This window comes from Mus caroli, unplaced genomic scaffold (genome assembly GCF_978045245.1).
Source record: "Mus caroli unplaced genomic scaffold, Mus_caroli_1 scaffold_2, whole genome shotgun sequence".
Classification (NCBI taxonomy): Eukaryota; Metazoa; Chordata; class Mammalia; order Rodentia; family Muridae; genus Mus; species Mus caroli.
The window spans coordinates 87219988-87237182 of NW_028227257.1; the positions used below are offsets into that span (position 1 = coordinate 87219988).

The 17195-nt window shown below is 51.3% G+C and overlaps 1 protein-coding gene across 1 annotated transcript in view; it reads left to right on the plus strand.

Annotated features, from left to right (window-relative positions):
* Positions 1-210: 210 nt before the first annotated feature.
* The window catches only part of Tspan18 (tetraspanin 18), a 133779-nt gene continuing 116794 nt past the window's right edge, over positions 211-17195 (plus strand). Inside the window, exon 1 of the mRNA XM_029472728.2 lies at positions 211-448. The gene's annotated coding sequence lies outside the window, so the exon portion shown is untranslated. The remainder of the gene's footprint in view (positions 449-17195) is intronic.

Consider the following 17195-nt stretch of genomic DNA (forward strand, 5'->3'; position numbering starts at 1 on the left):
ACATCTGAAGAGCACATTCCCAGAAACCACGCTCTAGGACCGGGTGAGAGAGCGGCCGTGGATCATGAGGGCCGTGTCCGCCCCGGAGACGCGCCAGCACCGCGGCGGCAGTAGTGGCGACAGGAGACCGAGGGGCGGAGGCTGGGGCGGAGGGAGCGGGAGGGCGGGCCGGAGGGTGGCGGGAGGTGTGGCCGGCGGCGGTGGCGGGTGAGCCGCTGCAGCTGCCGCCGGCGTCTCAGGGGGTGCAAGCTGCAGGCGGACGCAACGCTGTGCGATTCCGAAGCCCAGCCACGCCAGGCCGCCCGGCCCTGGCCCCCAGCGGGCGTCGCCGCTCCTTGTCGCCTTGACGCCTAGCCCAGCGCCGCGGCGCAGGACTACCGGTGCCCCGCAAGTTGCGAGCGCACTCTGCGCCTGGGGAAACTTTACCCCGCGGCCGAGCCTCTGCCAGGTAGGATTCAATCACTGAGCCCCTCTGTGCGTACTGGCCCCGGGATACCGCGCGCTTCAGGGGAGATCCCAGATCAGTGCGGGTCCCAGGACGCTCGGGTTAGCGGCCACCAAGTTCTGAAGCGACTCCCCTGGGGGCGGGGACAGCGCCGCACTGAGTGACCCCGAGCATGCTCGGGTCGTGGACTTCGCCCAGGTCAGGTGCAGCCATTCTGCGCCCAGCGATCTCGGGGGCTCAGGCGACAGTAAGGCGGCAGGTGGGACTCCCAGGGCCGGTGTGTTGGCCGGGGTTGTACCGAGAGTGAAGGGGTGAGCCCAGGTGACCCTGTACACAAGCAGGTCACAACGGGGGACTCGGAGCCGGGCTTGGGCGCGGCGGACAGCCGATCGGGCTGGGGCACCGTGCGCTCTTCGCCTTCGTGGGACCCTGCTGGCGGGGCCAGAAGAATGCTCCTAGATTTTGCTCTCGCACCCGAGTTATCATTCCTTGCGCGGGAAGATGTCCAGATCCGTGGATGTGGAGACCCAGGAGGTTCCCGGGCGGGTCCGGAGCTCCTTGCGGCCGGATGTGGGGTGTGGTGGCCTTGGGTTCTTTAGCTTGGCTGGCCGAGGTGGGCGCGCGCGGGCTCCGGGTCCTGCTTGCGCTGGAGGAGTTGTCTCGCCAGGGGGCGCCCTTCCCTGGCCAGATCGGCTTCCCAGACCAGCCTAGGAGCTTCTCGGACCGAGTTTCTGAGCTCATGGAACCGCAGATGGACCAAGGCAATGCGCGTGGGGTCTGTTTGGAGGAGCTCCCCACCTTGTCCCAGAAAATCGGACGGAGGTGCACCCACTATGAGACTGGTGTGCAACGATCAGACGGATCAGTGTCATGAGGTGGGCTGCTGGCAAGGATGAGTGAACAATTTACACCCAGAAAAACAAAAGAAACTTTACATGAACAGCAAGCCTGCATGGAGACAATAGGATAGAACATTGGATTTACTTGAAGTTACTGAAACCCAGCCCTTTTTGTAAAAGTGGCATCTTTTGTCCTGGTCCTGGTCAGATCTCTGGGCGTGGTGGGCAGGATCTGTCCTCTTTCTGGGCATAGGTAGATTGGGGGCATAGGAATTTCTATAGTTTCATCAAAAGGGATACACTCCTCAGCCATTACCGAGAGCACACCATGTCCTGGGCCTGAGGTCCCACATGCATCTCTGTGATCACGTCCCACATGCTGGTGATAACTCACTTTCTTCCTTCCTGTACTCTTAGACTCCTGTATTGTGTGGGTGGAAAGGGTCATCTTTGTTGTGTGAAAGGCTGTTCATCTGGAGGGGACTCTGGAGGGGACTGGTACTTTCTCTTCTCACTAAACTTCTCTCTGTTCCCCCAAGAGAGTACAGATAAGCTCACAGAGACCGTAGCTTCACACCGACTGAAGTTTTCATGTGCCCTTGCTAAGAATTCGTGCTCACCATCCAAGCTATTCCATACACCCCACCACACACACACACACACACACACACAGACGCATGCACAGACACACACAGGTGTTGGGAATGGGTCCCCAAGACACAGATGGGGTCCTGCCTTCAGTCTGGGTAGAAACCACATGTGTTTATTGGATACAGCTAGTGCCCCCATCCGGGACAAAGTTTCCATCAGACAGATCATCCTATCTGCCTGGCTTCTGTTTGGAATGGCAGAGCCAACGCAGAGAGGCAAAGGAAAGGGTGGGGACCCTTGTCTCTGGGTTTGTCTTTAAGACATGCCAGAAAACAAAAGAAGAGTGTTGTTGTTTTAGTTTTAATGGCAGTGTGTGTGTGTGTGTGTGTGTGTGTAGCCTAGTTGGAGAGCCCCGCCCACCCTTGGAACGTGGTATTAGCATGTTCCCAACCTGAAGGCCTGCAGATTCTGGGTGCTGTCTCTTCTCTTTACTCCTTACTCACCCCAGCCCCCACACTGAAGACAACATAGAGATTCTCCACCTTCCAAAGTTGCTCCTGTCTCTTGGACTCCAGGTAGATTCCCCAGTTTCTGACTTCTCAGTAGTCCAAGCCCAGGCTCATTTCTTTGTCTCTCTGTCCCCAAGACCAAGATGCCAGTCAATCACTGAATCTCCAGGGAGCTTTGAGGAAACGGACCTCTGGGCTTGCACCTAGGACAGACTGACTGATCTGAATCCAGAAAGGACCCCTCCCCCAATTTTCTGGTAACTTCCACACCAGGCTGGTAATAGTCCCCTACCATCTAAGTGACATTTTAGTGCTTCGGACTTGGGACTGGGTGGGTTTGGAGTCAAGATATTAGGGGGGTTTGTGGTTAGGGGCTGGTAGAGGAGAAAGGGCAGGTTTGAAATCCAACCAGTTAGCTTCTCATGGAGGCCTTAGATGAACCCCTTTCTCAGTGGCCCCTCTTCCCTCTCTGTAAACAGCTCTGGGGACAGAGGGGTCTTGTGACTGAAATCCAGGGAAGCCGTTTGGGATTCTGGACAACCAAGCTGGATGTTGCCTCTAGTCTAGGTGAACAGAATGCTGGTTCTTCACCAGGGTGCCTGACCTCCTCTTGCTTAGCCTCAGGTAGTAGAACCCAGTGGACTCCCACGCAATCCAGCCGCTTGGGGTAGAGAGAAGGGAGTGTGACTCATCTCTGCTACGAGTGTCACAGCAGCTGGTGCAGGCATCTTTGTCTGGATGCCTATCTAGCCCCCATTCCCTGGGCAGAGCCAGGGCCTGCGGCTGGACCACACATTTTAGCAACCCCTCCCTGTTGAGAGAGGTGCTCTTCTGGCCCATTTCATCAACCACTGAAAAGGGGAACCAGGAACGGTTGTCTGAACTCAGCAGGGACTCCATAGAGAGAGTGCAGCACCCAGCACTTGGCCTCAGAGAACAGATGATGGCAACTGTTGAGCATCCCTGCAACCCAATGTTCTCAGGCAAACATGCCAGCTTGGGTGCCTCCTGCCACCAGGGCTGGCATCGAGTGTCGGTGCTCCATGTGATGGAGTGAGGCAGATCACAAGGATTTTGGTTTTTATTTTTACAAAGAAAGATGGAATGTGATGGTGAACCCCGGGTCTGCAGCTGACGTAGGCGATCAGAAGGACCCTGACTCCTATCCTAGACTTCTGGGTTGTGCATAAGAAGAAACAGGCTTGTGAGAGCTGTGATGGAGTAAGATAGAGTAGAAAACCCAGGGAACCTAGAATTAGAAGGCTTGATCTGCCATAGATGAAAGCTGTGTGACCTCAGCTAAGTCACTGCCCTTTTCTGAGCCTCAGGTTCTCTGTTTAGAAAAAATCACTGCATGGTGATTAGAGCACCTGGGTTTAAGTTCTGTCTATCTGCTTGCCAATTACGTGACCTTAGGTCACTCACCTTCCGGTGCTTTCCATGTTCTATACAATGGAATTAGCAATCTCTCCCTTCAGCCTGCAGTGTTCCCACAGTGAGATCATCCTAGTAAAACCCTCAGCACAGTATCTGACGCACAGCACACACTGTTGTCTTCCCAGTGTTTAGGGGTGGAATATTGTCAATAAGTTGGTCTTCTGGTTGTTTTATTTTCCTACCTCAGTGGGCAGCCCTGTCCCCATTGCAGGATAGCCAGTGTTATGTCTAGTCCCTCCACCATTATCTACCAGTTCTTCCTTTCCTCTCCGATCTGCATCCCATCCAAATTGAGTACCATGCCTGTCGGTGCCAGTGAGAAGCTGGCCCGATAAACAGCTTCCAAAACCACCCCAGCCCTGGGATGAGTCCACTGGGTTCTAGGACCAGGGGCTAAGCATGCCTCTAAAGCCCTTGGGACTTTCAGATAAATGCTCTCGGGATCTGTGGGCTGCATTTCCCCAGCCGATCCAGATTCCCTCTGTGGATGTGGGCTGGGCCAGTTCTGAGGTCTGTGAAGTGGGACTATGCCCACTGTATGGGCTGGGGCAGCTTCCTCAAGCTGCTTGGGAGGGAGCAGTTCAGACTGCACCAGCCTCTTCCCCAGGAAGGCTGTGGTTTTAGTCCATCTTGTATGTGATGGTATAGAAACGTGAGACTGTTCCCATGAGTCAGGGCTGGACTACTCTCTGTCCTCATCTCGGGTCTCTGGGGGCTTTAGTTATTGTTCCCATTTTATAGATAGGAAAATAAGGCTCTGAGATAGTGGAGTCAGCAGTGGGGCTTGGGTTTGAGGTTAGCTCATGTTGGCTCTTCATCCTGTGCGCTCAGCCATTGTGTTGTGCTTCTTCCCTTGAACCCCAGAACCCCAATAAGGATCTTTGAAATTGGGCCACCCCCTCTACACACACACACACACACACACACACACACACACACTTTAGACCATTCTTGCTCTTTTTGTCTTGCATATACCATTCGACCATCTCTGAGGACAGGTGGGTTAAGAAGCTTGGAGACATAGGACATAGTTGCTTACAGGAGGGGGACAATCTTAGGAAGTCACGACAGGCTATAACAGGAAGAGGCTCTGGATCGGCAGTTAGTGTTTCATCGTGATCCTGTGCCGATTCCTTGTCTGTGAAAATCAGAACGATGGCCTCTGTGTTGTTAGGCTGAGTGACGGAGAACTCCCTTACACCATAGATTCCCTGCTTGTTCGTCTGCTCGTTTCTGCTTTTTGTGGTGCTTCGGATGGTAACCCTGGTATGTCTATGGCTGCTCTTCTGAACCATGTAGATGGCACTGAAGTCACTACAGGAGGAGAAGAGGATGCTGGGAATGCCAGCAGGCACTCCATGCGCAGTGGGAGGTGGTATATCTCACTCAACTCTGGGACGTTGGCCAGATCTGTTACCTGGTTCTAACCAGTCAAAGGCAGCTGGGCCCACGAGAAACTCCAGCTTGGCATTGTCATTGGCAGCAGAGTACTGAGAGGAACATTCCAGGCCCCTTTGGGATGGCTGGGTCACCAGTCCTTCAGACATTAGGCTTGTCCCTAACTGACCTGGTGGGACACAGTCTGCACATGGGGACATGATTTTAAGTGATCATATTGGGCCTGTGACACACTTCAGGTGGTGGTGCCAAAGGGGCTGATAAGTGGCACGTGGTGAACACACTCAGCCATTTCTTGACTTTCCACCCAGTACTCTCTGGCCTCCTTTGTCTTGCTGAAACTTAGTGCTTTGAGAACTTTCCAGATCTTTCTCCATGTTCTTCCAGTAACCCCTTCTGGCTCTATCTCCTCCCATTCCCTCATAAGGTGACTCTTCTGAGTTCATCTCTGTGGGAGTGGGGAGTCAGGGAGCCAAGGGTGCTGGACTCATCTGGAAATTGGGAGAGAAGGGTAGGGGTGTGGAAGGAGAGTCTAGTTTGAGATATACAGTGCGAGCTAGCGTGCGAGGCCGTGTGCCTTATTAAACCGGAAGGGGCAGTCCCAGCAGAACAGACAGATACCGTCCAATGCAGGGACAGAGTCTGGCTATTGGAGAAAGGTTCCAATTCCTGCCCACCCTGAGCTGCCTAGGATCTTAGGACTGAGCGTGCTCTCTCTCTCTGTCTCTCTCTGTCTCTCACTGTCTCTGTCTCTCTCAGTCTCTCTGTCTGTCTCCCTCTCAGTTTCTCTCTGTGTGTGTCTCTCTCTGTCTCTCTCTGTCTCTCACTGTCTCTGTCTCTCTCTCAGTCTCTCTGTCTCCCTCTCAGTCTCTCTCTGTGTCTCTCTGTCTCTGTCTCTGTCTCTCTCTCTCTGGATGAACTAACAGCTTCGGTCGAGAGTGCATGATAGATTTGGAGTAAACTAGCCCTTTCATGAGTCCTGAGCCCAGAGATACTGCTAGGAATGGCTCCCTGCCACCCACCCCACCCCAACATGGCCATCTCTACTGCTGAGACAGATTGCTTTCAGGCTCGCCAAGTGTGTACAGCCTCCTGGGGAGCAGGCTGGGCCACCTGCTTCCTGACATTCAGGGACCCTGCCAGTGGAGCAGCCTCTGCTCCTGGCTGTGGCTTCAAGCAGGTTTAGCAGGCCCCCATGGGAATGAGAGGAATAAGGCACTGGATGTAAGCAGCAGAGGAAAGGCCATCCCTGGCTTCAACCCAGAGGTGCTAAAGGGGCTCAAACAACCAGGTCCTCTCCCTGACGCAAGAATCAGAGGAAGCAATTTGTCCTGGGGGATAGGGACAGGCATGTCTAAGCACAACCACCTGGTTGTATTCACGTCCCCAGCCAGGCTGGCAGCCATGTCAGATAGTTGGCCTTTAACAAATCTCTTCACTTGTAGTGGCTTCCTCCCCTCTTCCACACTTGGCACTTACTGGTTCACCCTGCCTTACTTAGTAGGGTATTTCCAACAGCAGATCCCCAGTTGAGGATTTGAGGGCCAATCCTTGATGCACGAGAAAGAAGTGAGTTGCCCTCTGTGGGCTGCTGGGCCCAGTCCTTTGAGGACTCTGGAAGCAACTGTATAAAACACACTTCAGTCATTCCACCAGGCAGGGGAGGCCCGCTTGTTACTCACCAATTTTACTGTCACTCATAAAAGGATGCTCTCAGAGACTCCGGCTCCTGGATATGTCCAGCCTGCCTTCTGGGCAAGAGATGCTGCTGAACACTCAGGGGAGGGATGACCAGAGAGAGCAGCAGCTTCCAACAAAGCCCGAGGAGGCCTTGCTGGACCACAGGCACGTGCAAGGCTGGGAGCAGGGGTGAGCTGGAGGCACAGCTCACCTGTCTGAGGTAGAGGCATGGATTTGTGATGGACTATGTCAATTGTATGGATGGTCACATGCTCATTCTTTCCCTGCCAAGGGACTGGAGCATCATATAAACCTCACTAGATAACCAACTCACGGGCCTTCTGCCTCTCATGGTTTTCTGCCCTTCTCCAGGCTCTACCTGTTCTCTGCCCATCCTGACTTGGTCCCCACAGATAACATCTTTGCTTTTCCATCTCATGGGGGTTCAGTTGCCTGGGCTTGGCAGGGTCTAGAAGACCATCTGCCCCCTCCCCCACCTTGTGAACTGGATTCAACAGGTGAAGGTAAAGGGCCATTTTCACTCTCCTTCAGACTCCTCCAGACTGTGTTGTTGGTCTTCAAAGGGCTTTTTGTTGTTGTTTGATGATTTTTTTCTGGAGGTGTCTTGCTGAGAAAGCCAGCTGCCAAGCCAAGGCAAGCAGCGGCCTCTGAGGCCCTGCCTGCTTACGCTGTGAGAGAGCAGGGCCTGGTTGCTTGGCGTTTCTGATGCGCCAGGTTTGCATGCAGCATAGACTGAGCTTCCAGGAGGATTGCAGGCCTGGCAGGCCTTCCCTCCTTTGTGTCTGAAGTCTTGTAACCTGAAGGGGGCCGGGCTCTGAGCCTGGGTTCCTAGCAGGCCTGGGAATATATCATCATCACAAAGTGAATGAAGAGTTAGACTAGAAGAATTAGAATGTAGATCATACTTAGCCAGCAAGTGGCTGTCTGGGAGTCCAGAGCCTCCAAGACTTGGGTTCTGGTTCTGTTTGGCTCTGACAAACTCTTGATACTCTGTGGTCTTCCATGTGTTTGTGTGTGTATGTGTACATACGTGCGTTGAGGTCAGAGGTCAGTGTTGGGTATCTTCCTCTGTTGATCTCCATTTGTTTTTTGAACTCAGGTCTTCAGGCTAGTATAGCAGGCACAGTACAGACTAGACCATCTTCCAGTCCTACTGTGAGCATCTGATGTCTCATTCTCATGGGAGAAATGAGTTCTGGTGAGTCTTGGGGTCTCTTCCAACACCAGAGTCCCTGGGCTCATCCCAGAGTCTTGAAAAGGGGGAGAAAAGACTGAAGCCGAGCATCTCTCGGAAGAATGCACTCAGGAAGGCCACCATGGTTGTTGTTGGAAGCAGGGTGTGGCCTAAATATAAAGTAAGAGGGATCGGTTTCTTTTTAACAGCTGATATATATATATATATATGTATATATATATATATATATATATATATATATATATATATATCCCTTTCATTTGATAATCTCTTCTTTTTAGGATGGTTTGAAGATTACAAGCAACTGATGACCTCACATAATAAGCTCAAATAAAAATAATCTTTTAAGAAAGTGGTTGCTATGTAATTGAATTTAAATAATGAGTATTTTTGTTTCCAAGTAGCCCAACTACTTGTAAAGATCTATTCAAACCTGTTTGAGGTGTGTGTGTATAGTGTGTGTGTGTGTAAAGGCCTTGGTGGTGAGAGCTTCTCTCTGGGAAATAATAGTAGCAGTACCAGTCTTGTCAAACAAAGCTGCGTGTGTGTTCGCATGTATCTTTGGGTGAGCGGCGTATGGATTCCCACGAAGCATTTTAGAAGGAGGTGTACTAGAACCTGCTGGAAAGTTCCCCTGTGTTCCAGCAGGGCTGTGAGCAACTGAGTCCGATTTCAGCTTTGCAGTCCCACAGGTTGGAATCCAACTCAAACCCTGGTCAGCTGTGTGACTGTGGGTGACTTACATAGTTCATCGAAGCCTCAGCTTAGGGGCGGGGATGCACAGTAAGGCAAAATCAAGTGCTCCGGCCCTTCCCCACGCGCCTGCACAGAAACGACGCTCTTACTGAGGACCATAATGAGGGAGGCTTTCTCTTGAGTGGAGTCTCCTCTTTCCAGGTTTGTGCTAAGTTAACAAAAGACTAGCCAGCAATGGTTGTACCATAGGTAAAGGCGCTTGAAGGTGGAGGGTGATGTTGGGAAACAGCGGCGGTAGCTACATCTTCCCTGCTGGTTTGTGGTCATTGAAAGAGCCTTGCGGTGTTGTGGCTACACTTAGCCCTCCTGTCTCTGGCTGGTGTGATCCCTTGCTTTAGCGACAGTGACAAGACAGGTGTGGTGGACGGGAACACAGAGTGGCTGAGTGTGGGACACGCTGAGGCCAGCATGATGACAAGGACTCCTGTGAGCAGCCTCCAGACCTCTGACATTTGAGAGCCAATGAGACAGTCTGACCAGAGCTGGGACTCTCTTACAGCTCAGTAGTGTACCTGTCCTTTCAGTATAGGGGCAACGGGAAGACCCTACAAGGACGCCTTCCCAGGCATCCTGCCTCACTTGCTGGTGCTACACGCAGGCCAGCACTTCCCCTCTGTCCTACAACTCAGTAGAAGACTTTGGGTGGGAGCAACCAGTGTGGGTGGGAACACAGGTGGGAGCACCCAGGGTGGGTGGGAGCACCCAGCAGCTCTGAAGAGAAGATGCTCCACTGTAACTTAATCCCAAGGCTCAGGACCAGCCTCAGAAAGGCAGGCTGCAGATGCTCAGGAGGTTTCAGGTTGTTGTTTTGTTTGTTTTCCTTGTTTGAGCTCTTCTGTGGATGGGGGAGGGGAGGATGTGAGCAGGAACGAGCGTCTGACCTGGCTGAGGGGAGAAAATGAGATAGCTTGGGTTTCATTTGCAGCCAGGCACACTGTGAGCCTGTCTGCAGAGCTTAATAAAGACAGGAAGCCCGAGACAGCAGAGGTCTCCTGAGCTGTGCAGAAACACCTCCCACGGTCTCCTCCACTGGACCACCTCCTCCTCAGGCTTGTGTGTATTAGCGCCTCGCAAAAGGGCAATTTTCAGCGATGTTGGATTCCCAATCTCAGCTGCATTAGTGAAAATCTCTTTCTTAAAGCCCAGGATCAGCACAAGAAGGAGGCGGGGCTGCTCCCGGCCTGGCCCTGTCTGCTTGGAGAGCCCAGTCACCAGTCGGCCTGGGCTGACACTTGCTGTTTATTGCTTAGCAGGGAAGAGGTAAGCTATGGGATTAGGTGGAGTGAAATGGGGCTTCCAGCCTACCTATGACTTTTCCAGGGGCTCCCAGTTGACCAGGAGACACTCCATGGAGTGGAAGACACAGCTCTGGATTAGAATTTGGAGTCTAGCCTCTCTGAGTGACATTAGGCAAGGCTCTAGACCTCTCTGGACCTGTTTGCCATCTGAAAAACCTGGGGGTGGGATAAAGAACCCAAACCAACCAACTAGCCAACAGTGAAACTATACCACAGCAGAAACAAGTGACAGGATCCGGCTTAGTTTTGTTCTTTCTCTGTTTCTCTGCTGGTCACTCCAGGTTCAAGAAGGCTGAACTGAGGGAGAAACCATGCTGACCAGCAGAACCAGCGTGCTGTCACAACACCTATCAGGCATGCATATGTTTGATCTCAAATGTCAGTGCTGATCGATTAGTAGGGTCTGCCTTGAGCCCTATGATGGGTGGATGGGACTGTTTGATCCAGGCACAGCTGGATGGATTGCCAAGATCAATTGTTGATGTCTGGCAAGATTAGAAAAAGAAAACAGAATGACAGGACCACAGAGGTTCTGGGTACAGCCTAGGGCCTGGGAAAGCTGTCACTAGTTATGTGGTCATGTGACCTAAGGACTGACTTCAGCTAAGTTTCACAAATAATCATCTGTGGGTGTCTTCCTTGTCCAGCTTCAGATGGCATTAAATGACATTAGAACGTTGAAGAGTCTGCTCGGGTGATCTAAATGCAGTTCATCTGAGCAGAGCAATGCTAAACACAGCAGCCAGCATCTGCCTAGGCTTCACTCACTCATCAGAACTCAGGATACTTACTTAGAGGTGGTATATGGATCTGTGAGGCACCCGTGAACTCACAAAGAGGATAACCGGTCCAGTGGAAAAAGTAAACAAAGCCCACTGGCTTAGGATGAGGAGCTGTGGCCTGCAGTCAAGGTGCCTGGATGTTTAGAGTAGAAAACTGACTTGACATTGATGTGGTGGATTTGGATAAGAACAGCCTCAATAGGTTCATATGTTTGAATAATTGGTCCCCAGTTAGTGGAACTGTTTGGGAAGGACTAGAAGGAGGTGTTTCACTTGGAGTAGGCTTAAGGTTTCAAAAGATTTGTGTCCCTCCCACTCTGCGTTACTTCCTCTTTGCGGATCAGGATGTAAGCTCTCAGCTGCTGCTCCAGCCCCATGCCTGCCTGCCTGCTGCCATGCTCCCCGCCATGATGCTCATAGTGTCCTATCCCTCTGGAAACTGTAAGCCTCAAAGAAACCCTTCCTTCTGTAAGTGGTGTTTTATCACAGGTTAGAAAAGTAGCTAAGAGAAGGACCGTGAACTAAACCTCAGTTACCTGTGCCCTGTGAGCACCTGCAGATGCTCCTTGAAGAACAGCTGTGAACTTGGCTTGCTGTTTAGCTTCAGGAAGTTGGGAACTCAGGCAGGAATCCAAGCAGGAGTGTCTTCTCAGATCACCCTCATTAGCCATGACTGTTCCCTGTGGTCTCTTGTGTGCCTGTGGGCCAGTGATCTTAGTCACCTAGAGACACATCTTTCAGTATTTCAGCTGATCTTTTTCCTTCTTCCTTGTGGATAAAGAGGAAGTCTGGATGATGGGTGGGTGTTCACTGAGAAGTGAAGAAGTGGGGGGAGAATGGAGCCCTTCCTTTTGAGACACAGTGTCTATCCAAATAACTTTGCCTGATCCCACAGGGGTCTGGAAACCAAGGAAAAATACATTTGAATGAATGAATGAATGAATGAATATTAATGTTAGGTGTGATGCTGCTGATTCTTGTGATAACTCCATTTTGGCTAGACATCTCTCCTCCCCCCTTCCCCTCCCCCCTCCCCTATCTCTCCTCCTCCCCCTCCTCTCCTTCTTTTGTAGACCCCGTCCCAGTTTGGTTTGCTACATCTCATAACTTGCTTCCCTCAGAACCTCATTCCACACGTATCCAGTCACCAATGACCCAGCACAGGAGGCACTTTTGTGAGAATTAATATATTAGGAAAGTCTCCCATGACTGTAAAACACCCCATGAAGCTGGAGAGCCGGTGAAGAAAGGCTGACGCTAGAAAACAGAGCTCAGAGCCCCTTTATTTTAAAGACAAGGGGTTGTGGTTCAGAGAGGCGTGGTGACTTGGCCAAGGCCAGTGAGTTAGAGACACAGCCATGTCCCCTGGTGTTCCTAGGCTGGAGGCTTCCCAGGACGCTGAGACATTTGTTGGCTGAAGGCGAGGTGCCCCTTGCTTTGTGATGCAGTAATCAACCAGTCCTGCATTGTGTTTGGGGGTGATGTTACAGTTGGAGCAGGTTGGGGGTCACCTCTGTGTGTCCACTGTCATCAGACGATGGGGAGAGCAGAAATGGAGACCCAGTGCCTGCCCCCAGATGGTGAGGCTACACATGTGAGTTCAATTCCAGGCTGGCGTAACTCAAGCTTGGCTCTCAACTCGCTCTGTGTTCTGGGAGTGGGTGGGGTCACCGTCTTCTGCAAGCCTGACCTTGGCAGCCCTGCAGATGTGTTTATTTCTAACTTCTCCACTTGGGAGGCAGGCAGCAGGCCTCTGTCAGGACAGGGAGAGACAGACTCTGGAGCTGATGCCTGGCTCAGATGTGGTTCTCAGAGTCTGCACCTAGAATCTCAGGCTACCTGCTGGGCTCACTCATAGTTTGGGCACTGAAGCCATCCTTTCTCATGGAAGGACACAGGCCTCCTCCTTAGTCAGTTCCCCAGGGCTTAGGAAAGTACCTGATCAGGGAGCAAGCTGCCTGCCTCAGCTCTTACTTAAGGACTCTCAGAAAGGAGCATATGTGACTCTGGAGTTAAAAAATCCTCCTTGCCCTTTTTCTTTCTTTGATTATCAGAATCAGATACATATGCCAACAACCTAGAGAAAGAATTCTGCCTGTGTTTCTTGCCATATTTATTTCCCCTGTGCAGTGTGTGTGTGTGTGTGTGTGTGTGCTGTTAATTACAGTTTATGAGAGGCCGTTGTTTTGGATTGAGCTCTACAAGGCCCCAGCAGGCCACCCAAAATGGAAACAGGCAAGCTAAAAAGTTCCAAATAACTAAATTAAAACCTGGGGGCTGGGTAAATGGCTAACTGGGAAAGGGTACTTGCTATCAATCCCAACAATCCCAGAATCCACATGGTGGAAGGAGAGAATTGACTCTCCAAAGTTGAGGATCATAAATGCCACACTTACACATGGACACACACACATACAAACACACACACATACAAACACACACGCACACGTACATCACCACACACCACACATCCATGCATATGCACACACACATACATACACCATAAATAAATGTAATATAAATATTGAAACCTTAGCAGTTTATTGATAAGAGCTGACCTGAGGAGCCAGGTAAGAGATAACAACCACCTCACAAGTAGGTCATCACTGCCTGAAGTGGTAAGAAGTCCCCTGTGCCTTAGCTCAGATCAAGAAAGTGAGTTTAGGGGCTGGGGAGATGGTTCAGCAGTTAAGAGCACTGACTATTCTTCCAGAGGAACCAGGTTCAAATCTCAGCACCCACACGGCAGGTCACAATTGTCTATAACTCCAAGATCTGATACTCTCACACAGACACGCATGCAGGGAAAACACCAGGGAACATAAAATAAGAATAATTTTTTTAAAGACAAAAACTGTCCCACCTGGCTTTTGATCCTTATTTGGTCTCATTTTCTTTCTTATTCAGTTCTAGTCCATGCCCTGCAAGATAGCGCCACCCACATAATCCTCCCTCATTTGAACAGTCTCTGGAAACACCCTCACAGACATTCCCAGAGGCACATCTTCTAGATGATTCCAAATCCAGTATGCAATGAAGATGGACCATCACAGTCCCATTTGATTTCTGATACTCGCACAGATTTTTTTTTGACAATTTGTGTCTGTGCACATGTATATAAAAGTGGGTGTCCCTATACAGACACACTACACATATAGCTGAGCATGTATTGTCAGTATAATTGAGAAAAAAATTAAAACCAGGCCCACATATAAATCTATCATGAATACGATCCAAGGCTGATGTGACTCAGGCTGAAGGAGCCAGCAGGATGTTGGAGGCAGTTCTGAGAAGAACCAGAGGCGGACCTGGTACAGGCAACAGGGGAGGATGTGAAGCAAGTTAGTGTCCTATGTAGGGCGATAAAGGCAGAACCCTGGGAGTGATCTTTTTACGAGGAGGGAAAAAAGTCTGCAGCGTAGACTATGTAGCCCCACAAAGTTCCTTCCTCTGGAACACCGAGGAGAGTCCTCCACACTCTGGGTGGGCTGCTAGGTGGTGCGAGGCCAGGCTTCTCCCCGTCTTTCCCCGTGAAGCTTAATAGTGTCTGAGTGCGCTGGTCACCTGGACACAAGGTAGCCTCACCTGCCACACAACGGTGAGTGAGAGGCATTTGCATTTACATCAGCCTGGCTGGAGAAGGAACCAGGAAGCCTGCAAGCTGTGAGCTGCTCCCAGGCACACGTGTGCCTTGCTCCTTCGAGGTACTTCCGTGAGCTGGTCACTTTCCCTGTCTCCTTCTTCAGCTGAACTGAGTTTCTAGGGTTCAGGGGTTCGTGGAGCTGAAGTTCCTCCCTGAGCCTCTCATCCCGGGTGGCTAATATTCTGGCACCTGGTGATTCAGGCTGAGATGTTGAGGTTAAAAGGCCAGCCTTTTGTCCATGACAAACTGATGAGCCAAGCTGTGGGGACGGGCGAGGGTTCCTCGCAGGAACTTGGCCTTGTTGCCTATGAGTACAGACATTTCCAGCTCTCAGTGTTGATTCTGCCATTTACAGTTCAGAGAGCTGGGCACAATCCACAGAGGAAAACAGCCTTGGCTCTGCTGTTTTAGGATGGGACCGGCTCCCTGGATTTCTAAAGTTTGTTTCACAGTCAAGGCCCTGAAAGGGGTAAAAGTTGCTGGCCATCTCTAACTGGGAAGGGGAGCTGCAAAAGACCTGTTTTAATCTGCACTATGAATTTTAAAGCCCTGTGGCTTCATGTGTTGGGAGACCCCATCAAAATGCTAATAGCTCTGTGTTCCTACCTCCTGCAGCCCCTTCTGCATTCGGGAATATTTATGTGGAAGCAGGGAAGAATTACAAAGAGTTGAGATGCAGTTTGCCCACACTCCACCACAGCCCTGTAGGTTATAAAGTCTGAATTAATAACCCCAGCTGCGCAGGAAAGCTGCGGTTGGCCACAGGCTGGGCGCTTCCCTCAGCGGCAGGTTCAAGTTCTCAGCTTTCGGCTTCCTTTCTAGCGGCAGGGTGGCCACTTTTAAATATCTCTATTACCGCCGTGTGCCTTTTTAAATACTGTGACTCCGGGACTCGGAATAGCTGAGGACATGTAGTTCACAGGGTTACCGCTGCATGTTGCGGCCACGTGGCATTCAAGGTCTAGAATGCCTGGAGACAACTGGCCCCGAAGCCAACACCAGCGCGGAGACTGGTGTTGTTCTAGACTCCAGTGCCAGAGCATGGGAGAAGCCTTTGAAACACTAGATATCTAGACGTAGGCAGTCTATTGGCGTGGGAGCATGGCATTTTGGGTGTCGCCATGGATGGATGCACGTCACGGTGCTGCTCATCAGACGCAGGGTAGGTATCGTAGCATGGGAGGCTTCGACTGCAGTCATTGGGTTCTGATGCTCCTCCTTCCAGGTTTGAGTCTGTGGCTTGGACAAAGCCTTTGTCTCCCTTGATTCTCACCATCTTGTGTTAAACACCTGCCTCTTTCTAGGAGCCCTCTGGAGTCCACACCTTCCACAGCCTCCTTCAGGCAGATGGGCTCTCTAGGAAGGCTGTGGGACTTAGGAGTCTAGGCTCCACCTCTGTGGGCAAGTCCCTTAAGCCACCAAGGGTTGTAGGTTCCTCTTCTGCAGAATGCCCAGTAAGTCTGCCAGCATGGGTAAGTGGCAGCCAATAGAATGAGGATATCAGGATCCGGCCCTTTCTCTATGAGGCCTCACCAGGACTTAACTGTACATGTGTCCTCTGGGTCCCATCACCTCTGCCTATAAAATGGGCATAATGCCCATGTTTCCCTTGCAGCTGGGGGCAGGAAGGGGGATAAGAGTAGGGTTCAAACGTGAAGTTAGGTTCTGGGGGTGTCCTTAGCTATATTCTTCTCCAGACCAGGAACAGGTGACTCCAAATGGGATGAAATGGGCACAGAAACTGTTTGATATCAGCCGATTGACAGGAGGGATCCAGGGCCATACATTCTCCCTCCTGTCTGTCTGTCTTTCTATCTGTCTGTCTAGGGCAGATCTGCACAGGAAATTACCGGTGAGACTCTGGTGGCTAGCATGTGCATTTGTCACAGACAGTCCCCAAGCCCCTGAGCAGATGGGAGGCAGGATGGAAGGGTTATTAACAGTGGGCACCAGGAGTCCGCAGCTTCTCTGCTGATTCATGGGATCGGTACGTTGGTGTTTGTCTTCTCTGGCTCCCCAGGTCCTTGACAGCTAACCACTGGGAGTCTTATATGGCCCAGGAGCCTTCCTGTCATCAGCTGCTGACAAGCTGTTTCTATGCCCGTTTCATCCTATCTGGATCCACCTGCTCCTTGCCTGGAGACAAATATGGGCCAAGAACACCCCGGGACCTAACTTCATGTTTGACCCCTACTCTCACTCCTCCCCTTGGAAATAGAGCTGCAAGGGAAAAGGAGCAATGTGTCCATTTTATAGGCTGAAGTAATTTAATGGGAGCTATAGCACGCATGTGCGATTGAATGCTGGTGGGGCCTCATAGAGAAAGAGCTGGGATCGTGACATCCTATAAGACTCTTGAAGGACCCTTGCTGCAGTGTCTGGAGACCCTGTGCTGTTGGGGTGGCCCTCCACTTATCGTTTGTATTCTGAGCGTGCTGTGATCCTAACACCACCCTATTGAGATCCTGGAGCACAATTAGAAGGCTGGCTTGGGGATTTCTTACTAAGTCTGATGAGGCTAATGCAGAAGCCCCACCCCCATTTACAGGGCATGTGCAGGTGGAGAGCCTCGCTGAGCCTTGGATGTACTCAGCACCACAG